A 13,043-nucleotide genomic window follows, 5' to 3' on the forward strand; every position below is an offset into this window, starting at 1 on the left:
AGAGTCGTTAGTTGAGTAAAATTCCATTCCAATTATTTGGAATCATTTATATTTGCCTACCATCACAGGGCAAGTTTAAGCAATCACAATTTTAGTGATAACAAACACAAACAAACATTATCGGCTTTACATTACAGATATTTATCTTCAATTATCTTGTCTGCAGAGGGCTACTGACAAATTACAATGAAGCTTAAGATGTCTGCTTTCTAAGAAGACTGAAAGTAGAAGACTAAAAGTACAATTCTGATACCTATTTCTCAATACTGTAAACATGAACTTTATCTAGAATAAGCAAATAAGCAGAGGGCTTCTGACAAGCTTCTTCATTTTCTCTAAGGCACAGCACTTTCAAACTGATGTACTTCCTATACTGCTTCTATACTGTTAAACAACAGGTACAATAGCAGGGCATTACGAAACAGACTTTGCAACAACGCTACATTATGTTTACCAACTCTACCAAGACAGATTACACCTAGTTTCATACTGAAAATCTCATTTCCCCACAAAAGATAGAGTGTGATACATTATTTAATCAATCTGGATTTTCCTTCAAGTTGTAACAGATTGACTTACTTAGGTAGAAAGGTTTGTATCTTTTTTGATTTTTTTTTTAATAAAATAGATCAGTCATTAAGAAAAAAAATAATTTTCTTAATGCCTGCAGAAAACTGTATTTGATTAATTCTCATTTAAAAGTAGTAAATTTTAAAGTTTTTTTTGCCTTTCAACTTAGTTATTATACTAAATCAGCCACATACTTGATTGGGAGGCAAAGCAATCTACAAACTAGTCCTCTTAACTATTGAAACAGCTTAGCAAATCAGAGAGAATGATGATGTAGAGATAATTGCCTGACTGACCATGAAAATAACTGATATACAAGTGCCGAAAATATTTGACTTATCATAGAATGTAATGAAAAGCAGAATAAGGCATATTATTTTTAATTTTTTGTATGCAGAAATAAAACCTACCAGGCCAATGTTCAAAAGATAGAATCACAAGCAACTTCTGACAATGAATGTCAATGATTACTAAAAATGAAAATATCAGTCGTATGGAGGTGTGTTCTATTTTGATGAAATGATATTCAAATGTAGCTAGTTCTTGGAAAACATTTTCCTCCTACACACATTCTTAAAGCTGACTTTTTCATTATGGAAATGATTACTACTATTATACCACTTCCATACTTCTACATTGCCACCCTGGTGATTGATGCAATTTACTTCAATCAGACACTCAAAAATCAATGTGCTACACTGCAGATAGTTTATGTCCCAATATCCCACTTCTGCAGTAGTGCAGATTAGTCTGGAGTTATTTTATATTTGGAAAATTGGCAAAAATATCTCTACTATATTTCATGCATATCTGAAGACTGAAAATAAATCAGTAACATGTTTTATGCAAAACAAGTTTTCAAATTCTTTAACAATACAACTCACTTTTCATAACCTGCAATTATTTCAAAAAAATAACTATGTCATTATACTTTGCTAAAGCTGACTTCTCATGGCTGAAATCCTTTAAAGATATTATGTTAGCCTACTTAAATCTCTAAATATCAGGAAAGTACCAGGAAGTAAAATCAACATTGTCTCAACTTTTCCCCAGAAGTTACTTCAATTTTAGCAGGCATCACTATTTTGCAGACAAAGAGACAGTAAGGACCATGTACACAGCAGGGGAAACTGCCAGACGTCTATTTCAATAAAAGCCTCATCTAGTCTAGTCAGATTTGCTAGCTCTACATGACCAAACATAATTCTGCACTTGGTCTGTACTTGATGATTCTCTCACCTAATATACTAAAAATATGCCATTAGTGCCAACCTCTACAATTTATAGAGCTGTGCACTGAAGGTTCCCTGTGAAATATTGCCTACATTCCCTCTTTTAGAGACCTATAATCTGATAAATACAATATAGGAATTCTGGGAATGCTTATTATAATAATAAGCATTTATTTCTCTCTCTCAGAAAAACCCACATAACAAAACAGAGAAATGATGGATCTATGACTTCGCAAATGCACTTCCCCTAAGCTAAGTGCTTATTGTTGTGTTCATGCAAATTCCTAACAGTAACGCTGTGTCTGACAGAATTAGACTATCTGCATATACGTAAGAAAACACAATTCTTTCAGCAAAGAAAATCTGACAATTGTGTTAGGGTTGTTATTTTTTTTTTTTCTCATATGTTTATTTAGGCATTCTGGACGGACTTCAGTTATAATTGCTCACCTAATGCAGAACCTTACTTCTGTCAACAGCTGCTTCAGGAAATGATGAAAACTCTGCAACAGGTAAACAACACCCTCCACAAGAATAAATAAACAAGCAAAAAAAGGCCTCCAAATGTTTCACTCAATCTCTAAACAAAGCAATTCTCTCAATATTATTTTCAAAAGATAATCTTTTAGTCAAGATAATTCCACATATTCTTGGCATCAGTAGAGACAGTAGCTATACGCATAAGACTGTTGGAAGCAAGATTCCTCCTCAGTGTTCAATCCTATTTAGGAGAAAAAGCTAGAACAAACAACCCAACATCACCCAGCAAACCCTGGAACAAATACGCCAATACAACCCAGTCACTGAGGTGACATGCCACAGTATATTAACACTCAGCTCAGATAAACATTTCCTCAGCCACAAACAAGAACTGCCTCTAGAAATCCACTACCTGAAAATGCTTCTTACCACTACTTAAGTCTCTCTACAGTTCAGTGGAAGTTTGGTGACTTTGAAATTAACTACTGGAATAATTTAATTCCTTAAAATGTATAACCTCAAACACCCACAAACAAGAACTGCATATAGTAGCAAGGCATTTCACTGCTCCTTTGAGATTTTCTGTCCTGCCACCTTCTGGGCAAAGAAACATTCTACCTTGCGAATCTCTTGCTCCCTAAATGTGACTGCATAATAATTCCATTTTCAGTAAGACACAGATGCTTTAAAGATAATCTCAGAACATATTTTGCTTTTAGAGCAAGGAAAAAGTCTGCACCTGAACAGGCAAATTCATCTCCACCTTAACCACAGTTGTACTATCATTTCATTATTATTCTATGCTTATTTGTAAGGATTTGTAAGGGTAATGCCACTTTCCTTTCTCTTAGTCAAGTTGACTTCCTGATCTAACAAAACCTAAAGCAAACTCCCTTTGGCACCAACCCAGTAACTGCACGCTTACCTTACATACCTTACGCTTGGTTAAGCAACAGTACAACTAAAGTTCTAAACCAAGTCTATTACCATCAATAAAAAAAAATATGAAAGTGAGTTTACTATCCACACAAAGTAAGAAGGTAGAGATCAAAGAACACCATTGTTTAAAAGAGTAAACCACCTTTCCCTAAAAGACTAAACTCCACCTCATACATGTAATGAAATTGTGAAAGGTGATAATACGAAGTCCTGTAATACTAGGAAATAAGAGAATAAAAAAGATAACAAATGAGAAAAATAGCATGAGACTGCAATAATATTTTGTTCTACAAACTATGTTTTTGCAAAAGTCAATGATTTTTCCATCGACCCATCACACTTCACCAGCTGACATTTTGTTGACCTGCTTTGAAAGTACTACTTCCTTTTTCTGTGAAAGGGATGAGGGGGGGGTGAGGAAAAAAAACCCAAACCAGATTTAGACTCACATACACATTTAACGTTTTTATATTGTGCTAGAGCTTGTGCTAGTACAATATGGAAGCTCACTTTACCTTGATTTTGAGAAGTAGAACAAAAAAAGAACATTGTTTTGCCTATCTTTTGATACTTCATCCAATTGCCAAAATTGCAGAATCACTGACTGAGTTGAAACGGACCTCTGGAGATCATCTTGTCCAACATCCCTGATCAAGAAGGGTCACCTACAAAAGGCTGTTCAAGACCATATCCAGAACCAGGGATTCTGGACATCTACACAAATCTCTTAAAATGTATATCCTCTGACAAAACTGAAAAAGGTATAAGTCTAACAATTATTTTATTCTATCCACCAGAAAGAGAAATGTCTCTTCAACTGCAAAACATAGCTTCCACTTATTTTTCTTTCTCTCTTTCTTCTTGTTTTTAAACAAATACATTTTTTTCCTGGGCAAATAAATTTAGGGGGGGTAGGGGGTGGGGGTTAAAAGGAAACAATAGAGAATTTTTGTGATTGTCATTGGTTACATTATCTATAATCAGCTCCTTTTGATCACCTGCAGTAGCTATAAAGCTGGTTAGACATACTTATGAACAACTGAAATACCACAATTCAGTCACTCTACTTCTGCTTTCAATAGCAAACCTTGGAGAAGCAGTGAGAAATCTTTCACTTCTCTGGGTCCAGTCCCACAGGAACTGACAGCTGAATATACCAGGGTTAAAACTCTCTATTAAGTCCCTCCACTGAAATAAATTTAACATACAAGCTGTATATTGCCCTGCTCATTGTCAAACTCATGGCAATTAATACATGAATCTGGTGTCAAACTTCAGGAATTTCAACGAAAGATCAGTAGCTGCCACTTACTTTTCAAGCAGAAATATAATAGCAAAGAGCTTTAGGTCTTACAATGATCATATTTCTCTTCTGTATTGAGGGCAGTCAAATTTGTATCAACCTTTTTTTCTTTTGACTTTTTTTTTTAATTTTGTGTAAAATGAAGACCAAACTGGAAAGCAAAGTTTATACTCAAAAAATAAGATCAAAAATATGAACATTTATTCTGACTTTATGACTTACAACTTGTCAAAGAGTTGCTCTAATCTTTTGTGTGAGCTGTTGTATATCAAAATTCATTGGAAATTACTGGCTAAGCCCATACAACTTAGTAAATTTTACTTCTGAATCACGCTTTCTTCTCTCAGTTTTTCTCTGCCATATTTATGACGGCTACGCACAGAGCTGTGTTGTACCTTTGCACATTTTAATCACATTACAGTAACTTCATATTGTTAGGACAGTCTATGAAGTTTTGGTATTGCCTACACAAATGGCCACATAGTCACTTGCTATATTTGTTCACAATTGATACATTTGCATGAATTTGTTACCAACACAAATTACATGTGTTTAATTGCAAATTGCCTGTCACTTCTAAGTAACAAAAACAATTAAAAAAAACAAAAAAATCCCCCAAAACCAAAACACACCCCGAACTGCTTCAAAACAAAATAAAACAAAACAAAAAACAAAACAAAACAAAACAAGGCAGGCAGATCCATGTGAAACAATGTAAAAACAGGGACTTGTACTATGTTCTGTACTTTATAAAAAAATTCCCTTAAAATCTTCAGTGCTTGATGCCTTGAAACACTGACATTATGCCTGGAATTCAACTTATACCACCTACATATCAAAAGCATTTTGGACATCACAGTAACTACACACCACAGGACACAACAGTGTACCTACAACTCCTGCGCTAAGAGTGAGAATACAGAAGCAGAGCCCCAGCCAGACGCTTCAGGGCAGAGGACACCAGGGAACTCAACCCCACATCCTGCCTCTGCTTGCAAGAACAGCCTTCTAGGAACTGTCTGAACAGAAAGGTTGGCTCTTGCTCCAAGATACAAAAACCTCAGAAACACTTGGGTCCTTGTGGCAATGCCTGCCTCTGATGATCAAGATTAATACCTAGTGCCTGGTGTCTGGATGTCTGAATTCAGAATTGTTCTACCAGCTCAGAGGGTACACAGAGAGATGCTAGAATTTAAGCTTTCCAATGTTTGAACCCAGGTACAGTAGCATTCTACAACTCTTGCAGAAAGAAGGTGGTAGAAAATGTACAAAAAATACCAGCTTTTTAATTAAAATAGCTACCCCTCACTGATCTTTCCTAAGAGGACAACAATTTTTCCCACTTTTACTGCTACACTGAGGCTTCTACTACAATAAAAACGGTGGGGAAGTCTGTACTTTAAGATGAATTTACCATGAAAATTTTTCATCTGACTCAGCTAATATCCACCTAGCACCTCATAAATTCATACACACTAGAAAAAGTGACTTGAGAGTTGTTTTAAATTCTCCTTCCATTTAACAGACATGTGAATTCACTGAAATTTTAGCCGTATTTGAGATTAAAGCACCTGAGAATGGCTTGATGATCTTGGAGGAGAGACCTACGGAGTCCTACAGCATACAGTTAAAATTCCACAAATAAAATGTTCAAAGCTATGAACGTTTTCAAGATTTTTAATTGGTTATAGTTCATCTACTTTCTACAAGACCTATTTTTATTCTGGCTCTGCTGGGAGACATATCACCTGCTGACCCTTTACAAGAAAACAGACAGCCAAGAGAGATACTTTTAAAAGAACTTTCCCCAGTTAAAACAAGGGTAAAAAAGTGACTTAGTAACAGAAGAGGAAAATTCCACTTAGCTTGTGCTCTTGCTAAGTGCAAACCTTTGGCAAAAATGTCATAGAAATTAATTTGAAACAGTCAACAAAGCAGATGTGAACCTCATCAAAAAGAAGAAAAACGACAAAATACAGTGAACACCTAGAAGATCAAAATTTTCAAGAACAACATTCACATGAATGTTTAGATGATTAAACTGCTTTATTTATGCTTCCTACAGCACAGGTGAACTAGCGATTCAGGTTGAGGGATTTTCCAAACATATAATTTTCAATGTCCAAAATCAACTATGAGTTTAGTTGCTCATTTCACTGAACACTAACACATTTCTTTACTGCATGCTCAGACATACAAATGGGAAACACCAACAACAAAACCCCAACCATTTAAATCAATCATACTATGTACTAATAAAAGAATATCATAAGAACAAGCTAAATACTTCAATAGAATGTTTTAAAGAAAATCCCTTAGGTGTCTGAAACAGTGGAAGATGTATCAAAATCATTTTCATTTAGCTTGCTTGGCAAGAAAAAACAAGTATGTTCTGCTTCTATATAATTTACTAGATCAGATTGTTCGTTTTCATTGTACATTCCCAGTTTTGTTTTTCTGTTTTATCACATATTAGAAAATGAGTCACCAGGAATTTACTTTGGTTTTATTCTTTTTTTTTTATGACAAAGACTTTGAGGGACAGAGAGCAGATGTACTGAATAGAGAACAGCTTAATTTACTGTGTCACTTGAGAGAATTCGTTGAAAGAATTCGAAATCAAAGGTGATATCAAAAGATGTAATGAGCCAAGTCACCAAAATTTGCTAGCATTCTATATGCTGCAAAACTAGGTATTATACCAAGCAGCCAGACCTTTTCTTGTTCCATACACGGTAATCATATAGCTAGGACTCTGGTAAGATAAATATCACTAAAATGAGGAGTATGCAGTAGCTACTGCCCTTTTCACATTAGAAAATACTGGGATTAGCAAGAGGCAATGAGAAATCTGTTATTACCTGCACTATATTGTCTTTTTTTTTTTAAAAAAAAGGATTTTCCTATTATATTTTTAACAAAACAAAAAAAAAATAGACTTACAATTTAATTTCATAAATTCTCTTCTGAAGAAACATAGGATAATACTTCTATGGACATCACAACTTCACCCCAAAATAGTGTTTAGCCCCTCTAAAGGCTTCAGATACACTGAATAAAATGGAATTTTCAAAAATACTCTGTTTCAACCTATGAGTTACTGCTAAAAAATATTTCTAGCATTTTTCCACCCTGGAAAAAATTTAAGCAAAAAAAACCAGTTTAGAAATAAATTTCACCATTCACTTACACTAACTTTCATAAATCAGGAAGGGACATACTTTCAGCTACCACTGCTCAGTCATGGAACTCCAGGCTACAAGTTGTCTTCTGAAACTAAAGCTTTAAGAAAAATGTTACTGATCACGAAACTCAAGACCAAAAAATGTGGCAATTCTTTTCATGATTGCCATGGCAGGAATAGTAGGTCAGCACTAAGCTCTGCTGACAGTTCCATTAAAAATTTTAATGTCTCTAATACCACATGAAGTAACCCAACTCTGAAGCTCCTGAACTGTATTAAATCAGACCCCAAAAAAACCAAAACCGTAAAAAAACCCAAAACAAACAAAAAACCCCTTCCCATTTTTAAGCTTTAATCTGTGCCCAAGATTAGTCTTATACAAGCCTTAGAAAAGCCTTTCCCTGTATTTACCCAAGAACAGAGTTTACTACATGCAGTGATGGTACCTGATTCTTTAATCTGAGCCAGCTTACTGCTATAGGCAAAATGTAAGTTTACTAGACAGTGGTTTAAGGTTCAGGATGCTATGCGGCTTGTATCATGGGGAATGGTACAGCTAGGTTTGCTGTTTCTTTACAGCAGAAAGAAACATTTAAAATAGCAGCAGCATTGCTAGGGAAAAAGCCAGCAGTGACACTGCATAGCAAGAACTGTTTTCTGACCCCCAAACCCTTCTCCCTCAATGGCAGCAGCAAACTTGATTCTCCAGGTCTCTGACACATGTTAAGTAGAAAAGGGCTAACAGCTATTTCACTATCCAGAGCAACCTAATACCCTGAGTGCCTGATTGCCATGCCTGTGGCAAAAGACAATCCTGATTTTACCAAAATGGTGGGGAGGGGAGAGGGAGGCAATACATAAACTTGGACACCAGTAAATTTTTATTACTAGTTTTCCTTTTATTTAACAACACTAATACCATAATGTGCTTTTCCAAATAATTATGTATCATCTCACATGCTGAATTCCTACACTATTTCAAAGGTAACCAGAATGTTTCAGATATGTTACAGTATAAATTTTGCATAAAACAACCACTTCAAGTCAGTTATCTCTCTCAAGTATTTACTAATTACAAGTATTTTCCTTTTGATTAAGTTGCTGGTTTGTTTTCATTAACAGTCAGACTCTTCTACATGATCAAAACCAAAAAATGTTACACTGAACAGAAATCCTGTAACTAATCACCTGGTAGAGTGACCATGACTATTTCCAGACACTTCTTCTGCCTCTGTAAGCCAGTGACAGATTGCAGTTATTAACAGGTCAGTGAATAAATTAATTCCAGGGCACTGGAAATTATGTTCATGAAATGAAAAGTGGCCTTGCTGACATTGCATCACTATTTCTAGACAGTGTGCTTGAGCACCAAATAAATCTCACAGCTTGGATGAGTGCCAAAAACTAGTGACCTAGTTTCATTTGGGTGGGAAAAGACTAGCAATTGGTCCTATGAGAGTAGATTACCAAAATAATTTCAAACAAAAACATTCCATAGAGAATTTTCTTTACATAAGACATTTTCCAATCTAACAGGTCACTGAAAAACCTCCCTCCTCCCAGAATGCCAGTAAAGTTACATGTGCTTAGATTACTCAAGCTGACATTCTAATAGAACATTCCAATTAAACAGAATAAATATTATCTTCTTTCCATCTCCTTCTCTCTTTCCATCTCATTCATAATAATTTAACACTGTTTTAAATCAAAACAGCTTTTACATTTTCAGTGGAAAAATTTAACACTTTGGGTTTAAACAAAGAGTTTTTACTAATAAAGGTATGCGTATTTTTAAATATTCAGAACATATAAATCTGCTCAGTAATCTTCCTTGATTAAAAATTCCTTAGCTTCTTTTTAAAAAAACACGCAGAGTATGGATGAGCTCAACAGCTGTCAACATAATTTTTAGGAACTTATCAAGCATCATTGCATCTATACTAGCCCCCACTTACACAGTCCAGATGGTACTCCAGAGCCCCACCCTTAATTTTTCACCTCCAGTAACATCTATATTGAGATGGAGACATACTGAAGAGGGGAATCTTAGTAACAATATGCAGTAGAAGATACTTCATTGTCTTTTCATCATGTTGTTTCCTATACACTGCTTTTCATTCACTAACCAAGCAAAGCACTGAAAGTAAACTTAAATACTGTAAGCAAACTATTCTTGAACTGCTAAAAATCACACGACATCCTTTCATGAGCCAGACTTGAACAGGACATAAGTAAGGTAATGCATTAATTTCAGCCAGCAATTCCTTGCTTACAAAAGTCCTTACTAACACATGCCAATGACTAAACTTCAACTCCTCTGTGTGATATGCACAGTAAGGGTCACTTGTGCGATAATTTAAACAAAAGGTCTAGAATTTAAAAGAAATAGACTGTTCATTTAATCTCAGAAGTTTGGGTTTTCTTTTTTCCTCCAGATTCCCTCTGGATTCATTACTACAGAAACAGATCCCAAAGGATGATCACAGTTTCTGTAGTATTTACTGTGGCAAACACTGATGTCAATGGAAATTTTGACCAAATAATGACATAAAGACTTGTAACAAAGTTTTGGAAGGGCATACCCATCATTTAAATTTCAAAAATCCTGTGGGAGTATTTGTGAAAAGACAGACACAACAGAAAACCAGATACATGAATGTTTCTAAGACTGATTATTTTCTTCTTAATAAAACATTTAAGAGAATCAGTAGTGAAATTTTACCATATTATTTCTTTCTCCTCATTTATTTAAGCTTTCTTAAGTCCTCAGGTTTGTAATTTCAACCTGTCTTGTCTCTCTGCTGGTAACTTCCTGATCACTGTTAGGTGAGGATCTGGCTCAAGACCACCTTAAGAACCTGAACGCGCACAAGTCCATGGGACCTGATGAAATCCATCCACAGGTCTTGAAGGAGCTGGCAAATGAAGTTGCTAAGCCACTGTTCACCATATTTGAAAAATCATGGCAGTCAGGTGAAGTTCCCAACAACTGGAAAAAGGGAAATATAACCCCCATTTTCAAGAAGGGGAATATGGAAGACCCAGAGAATTACAGACCAGTCAGTCTCACCTCTGTGCCTGGCAAAATCTTGGAGCAGATTCTCCGGGAAGGCATGCTAAGGCACATGAAAATCAACAAGGTGCTTGGTGACAGCCAGCATGGCTTCGCTAAGGGGAAATCCTGCCTGACCAATTTGGTGGCCTTCTGTGATGGGGCTACAGAACTGATGGACAGGGGTAGAGCAGTCGATGTCATCTACTTGGACTTGTGTAGAGTGTTCGACACTGTCCCACATGACATCCTTGTCTCTAAATTGGAGAGACATCAATTTGATGGATGGACCACTGGGTGGATAAAGAACTGTCTGGATGGCCGCACACAAAGAGTTGTGGTCAATGGCTCAATGTCCAGCTGGAGACCAGTAACGAGTGGCATCCCACAGGGATCGGTGTTGGGACTGGTCTTGCTCAACATCTTTGTCACTGACATGGACAGTGGGATTGAGTGAGCCCTCAGCAAGTTTGCCAATGACATCAAGCTGTGTTGTTCTGTTGATACGCTGGAGGGAAGGAATGCCATCCAGAGGGACCCTGACACGCTTGGGAGGTGGGAGGATACCAACCTTATGAGGTTTAACCATGCCAAGTGCTAGGTCCTACACCTGGGTGGGAGCAATCCCAGGCACAGCTACAGGTTGGGCAAAGAAGAGATTCAGAGCAGCCCTGCAGAGAAGGAATTTGGGGTGCTGGTTGACGAGAAATTCAACATGATCCGGCTTCAGTGTGTGCTTGCAGCCCAGAAAGCCAACCGTATTCTGGGCTGCATCAAAAGGACCATGACCAGCAGGTCGAAGGAGGTGATCCTGCCCCTCTACTCTGCTCTCGAGACCTCACTTATAGCTCTGTGCGCAGATCTGGTGTTCTCAACATAAAAAGGACATGGAACTGTTGGAACAAGTCCAGAGGAGGGCCACGAGGATGATCAGGGGACTGGAGCAGCTCCCGTATGAAGACAGGCTGAGGAAGTTGGGTCTGTTCAGCCTGGAGAAGAGAAGACTGCGTGGAGACCTCATAGGCCTCCCTTCAGATACTGGAAGGCAGCTATAAGGATGCTGCGGAGGGACTCTTCATTAGGGACTGTAGCACTAGAACAAGGGGTAATGGGTTCAAACTTAAACAGGGGAAGTTTAGATTGGATATAAGGAAGAAGTTCTTTACTGTTAGGGTGGTGTGGCACTGGAATGGGTTGCCCAGGGAAGTTGTGAATGCTCCATCCCTGGCAGTGCTCAAGGCCAGGTTGGACAGAGCCTTGGGCGACATGGTTTAGTGTGAGGTGTCCCTGCCCATGGCAGGGGGGTTGGAACTAGATGATCTTAAGGTCCTTTCCAACCCTAACTATTCTATGATTCTATGATTCTGATGTGCACATCTTTTCTCCTCTTTCTTTCTTGCCCTTTCTGTCTCTGCTTTGCATACTCTCTTTGTACAGATACAAGGTTTCTTGCAGACTCCATCCCAAACACAGGTAAAAACTGTGGCAGTATCATAGCTAAGTGCTGTCAAACATAATCTTAAAAAACACATGAAGGGCAGGGGCAGGGTGAGGGGATATCCCGCAGAAGCTGAGTCACTTAAAATCACTTAAAGAGTGGCTTATGAGCTGTGTGATTCCTCTGTATGAAAGTCGCTTTTCTCACCTGTGGGAATCATGCACGTCTTCTACACATACTTTCTACCTCAGCTTCTGCAACTGAAAAATACATTTGGTCATCACTTCTACAGAACTACTGAAAACTACCAAGAGATAGGCAATATCATCAGCAACATATGTTAGCGCCCAATGTCTCCATCATCTAGCATTAAATTGTGTCTATCACTATGTAGATTAACAAGCTTCTTAACACTACAAGGAGTATTTTCATCACCCTTTTTACACATCTTACTCGGCGACAAACCAGGAACTAAAATAAGAAGTTTATGTTTCCTGGGCTGTCAATGCAGAGAGACAGGAGTGATGCAAAGCAACTAAGACTTCCAAAATTGCCTATATAGTATGAAAAATTTTCTTCACTCATTTTGCTATCTTCCACTGCCCCGGTATGTTTTTCATACACACATACTTTAGTAATGATAGATTTCTTCTTGATTCTGTTACTACAAAATAAAACTTGGGTTTTCTCTCACCATATCAAGAAATTAGAAAATGAATTCCCAACCCAGACTGATTGTGTCGTGCATTTTCATCTTCATTTACCACCAATTCTTTAAGGTTAATAATTTTCTGTACTAGACTCTTACTTTTCCCCTGCCCATTTTTCTGCATTTCCTAACACTT

This window comes from Pezoporus wallicus, unplaced genomic scaffold (genome assembly GCF_028554395.1).
Source record: "Pezoporus wallicus isolate ANWC-B61680 ecotype Strahan unplaced genomic scaffold, APGP_CSIRO_Pwel_v1 contig_9510, whole genome shotgun sequence".
Classification (NCBI taxonomy): domain Eukaryota; kingdom Metazoa; phylum Chordata; class Aves; order Psittaciformes; family Psittacidae; genus Pezoporus; species Pezoporus wallicus.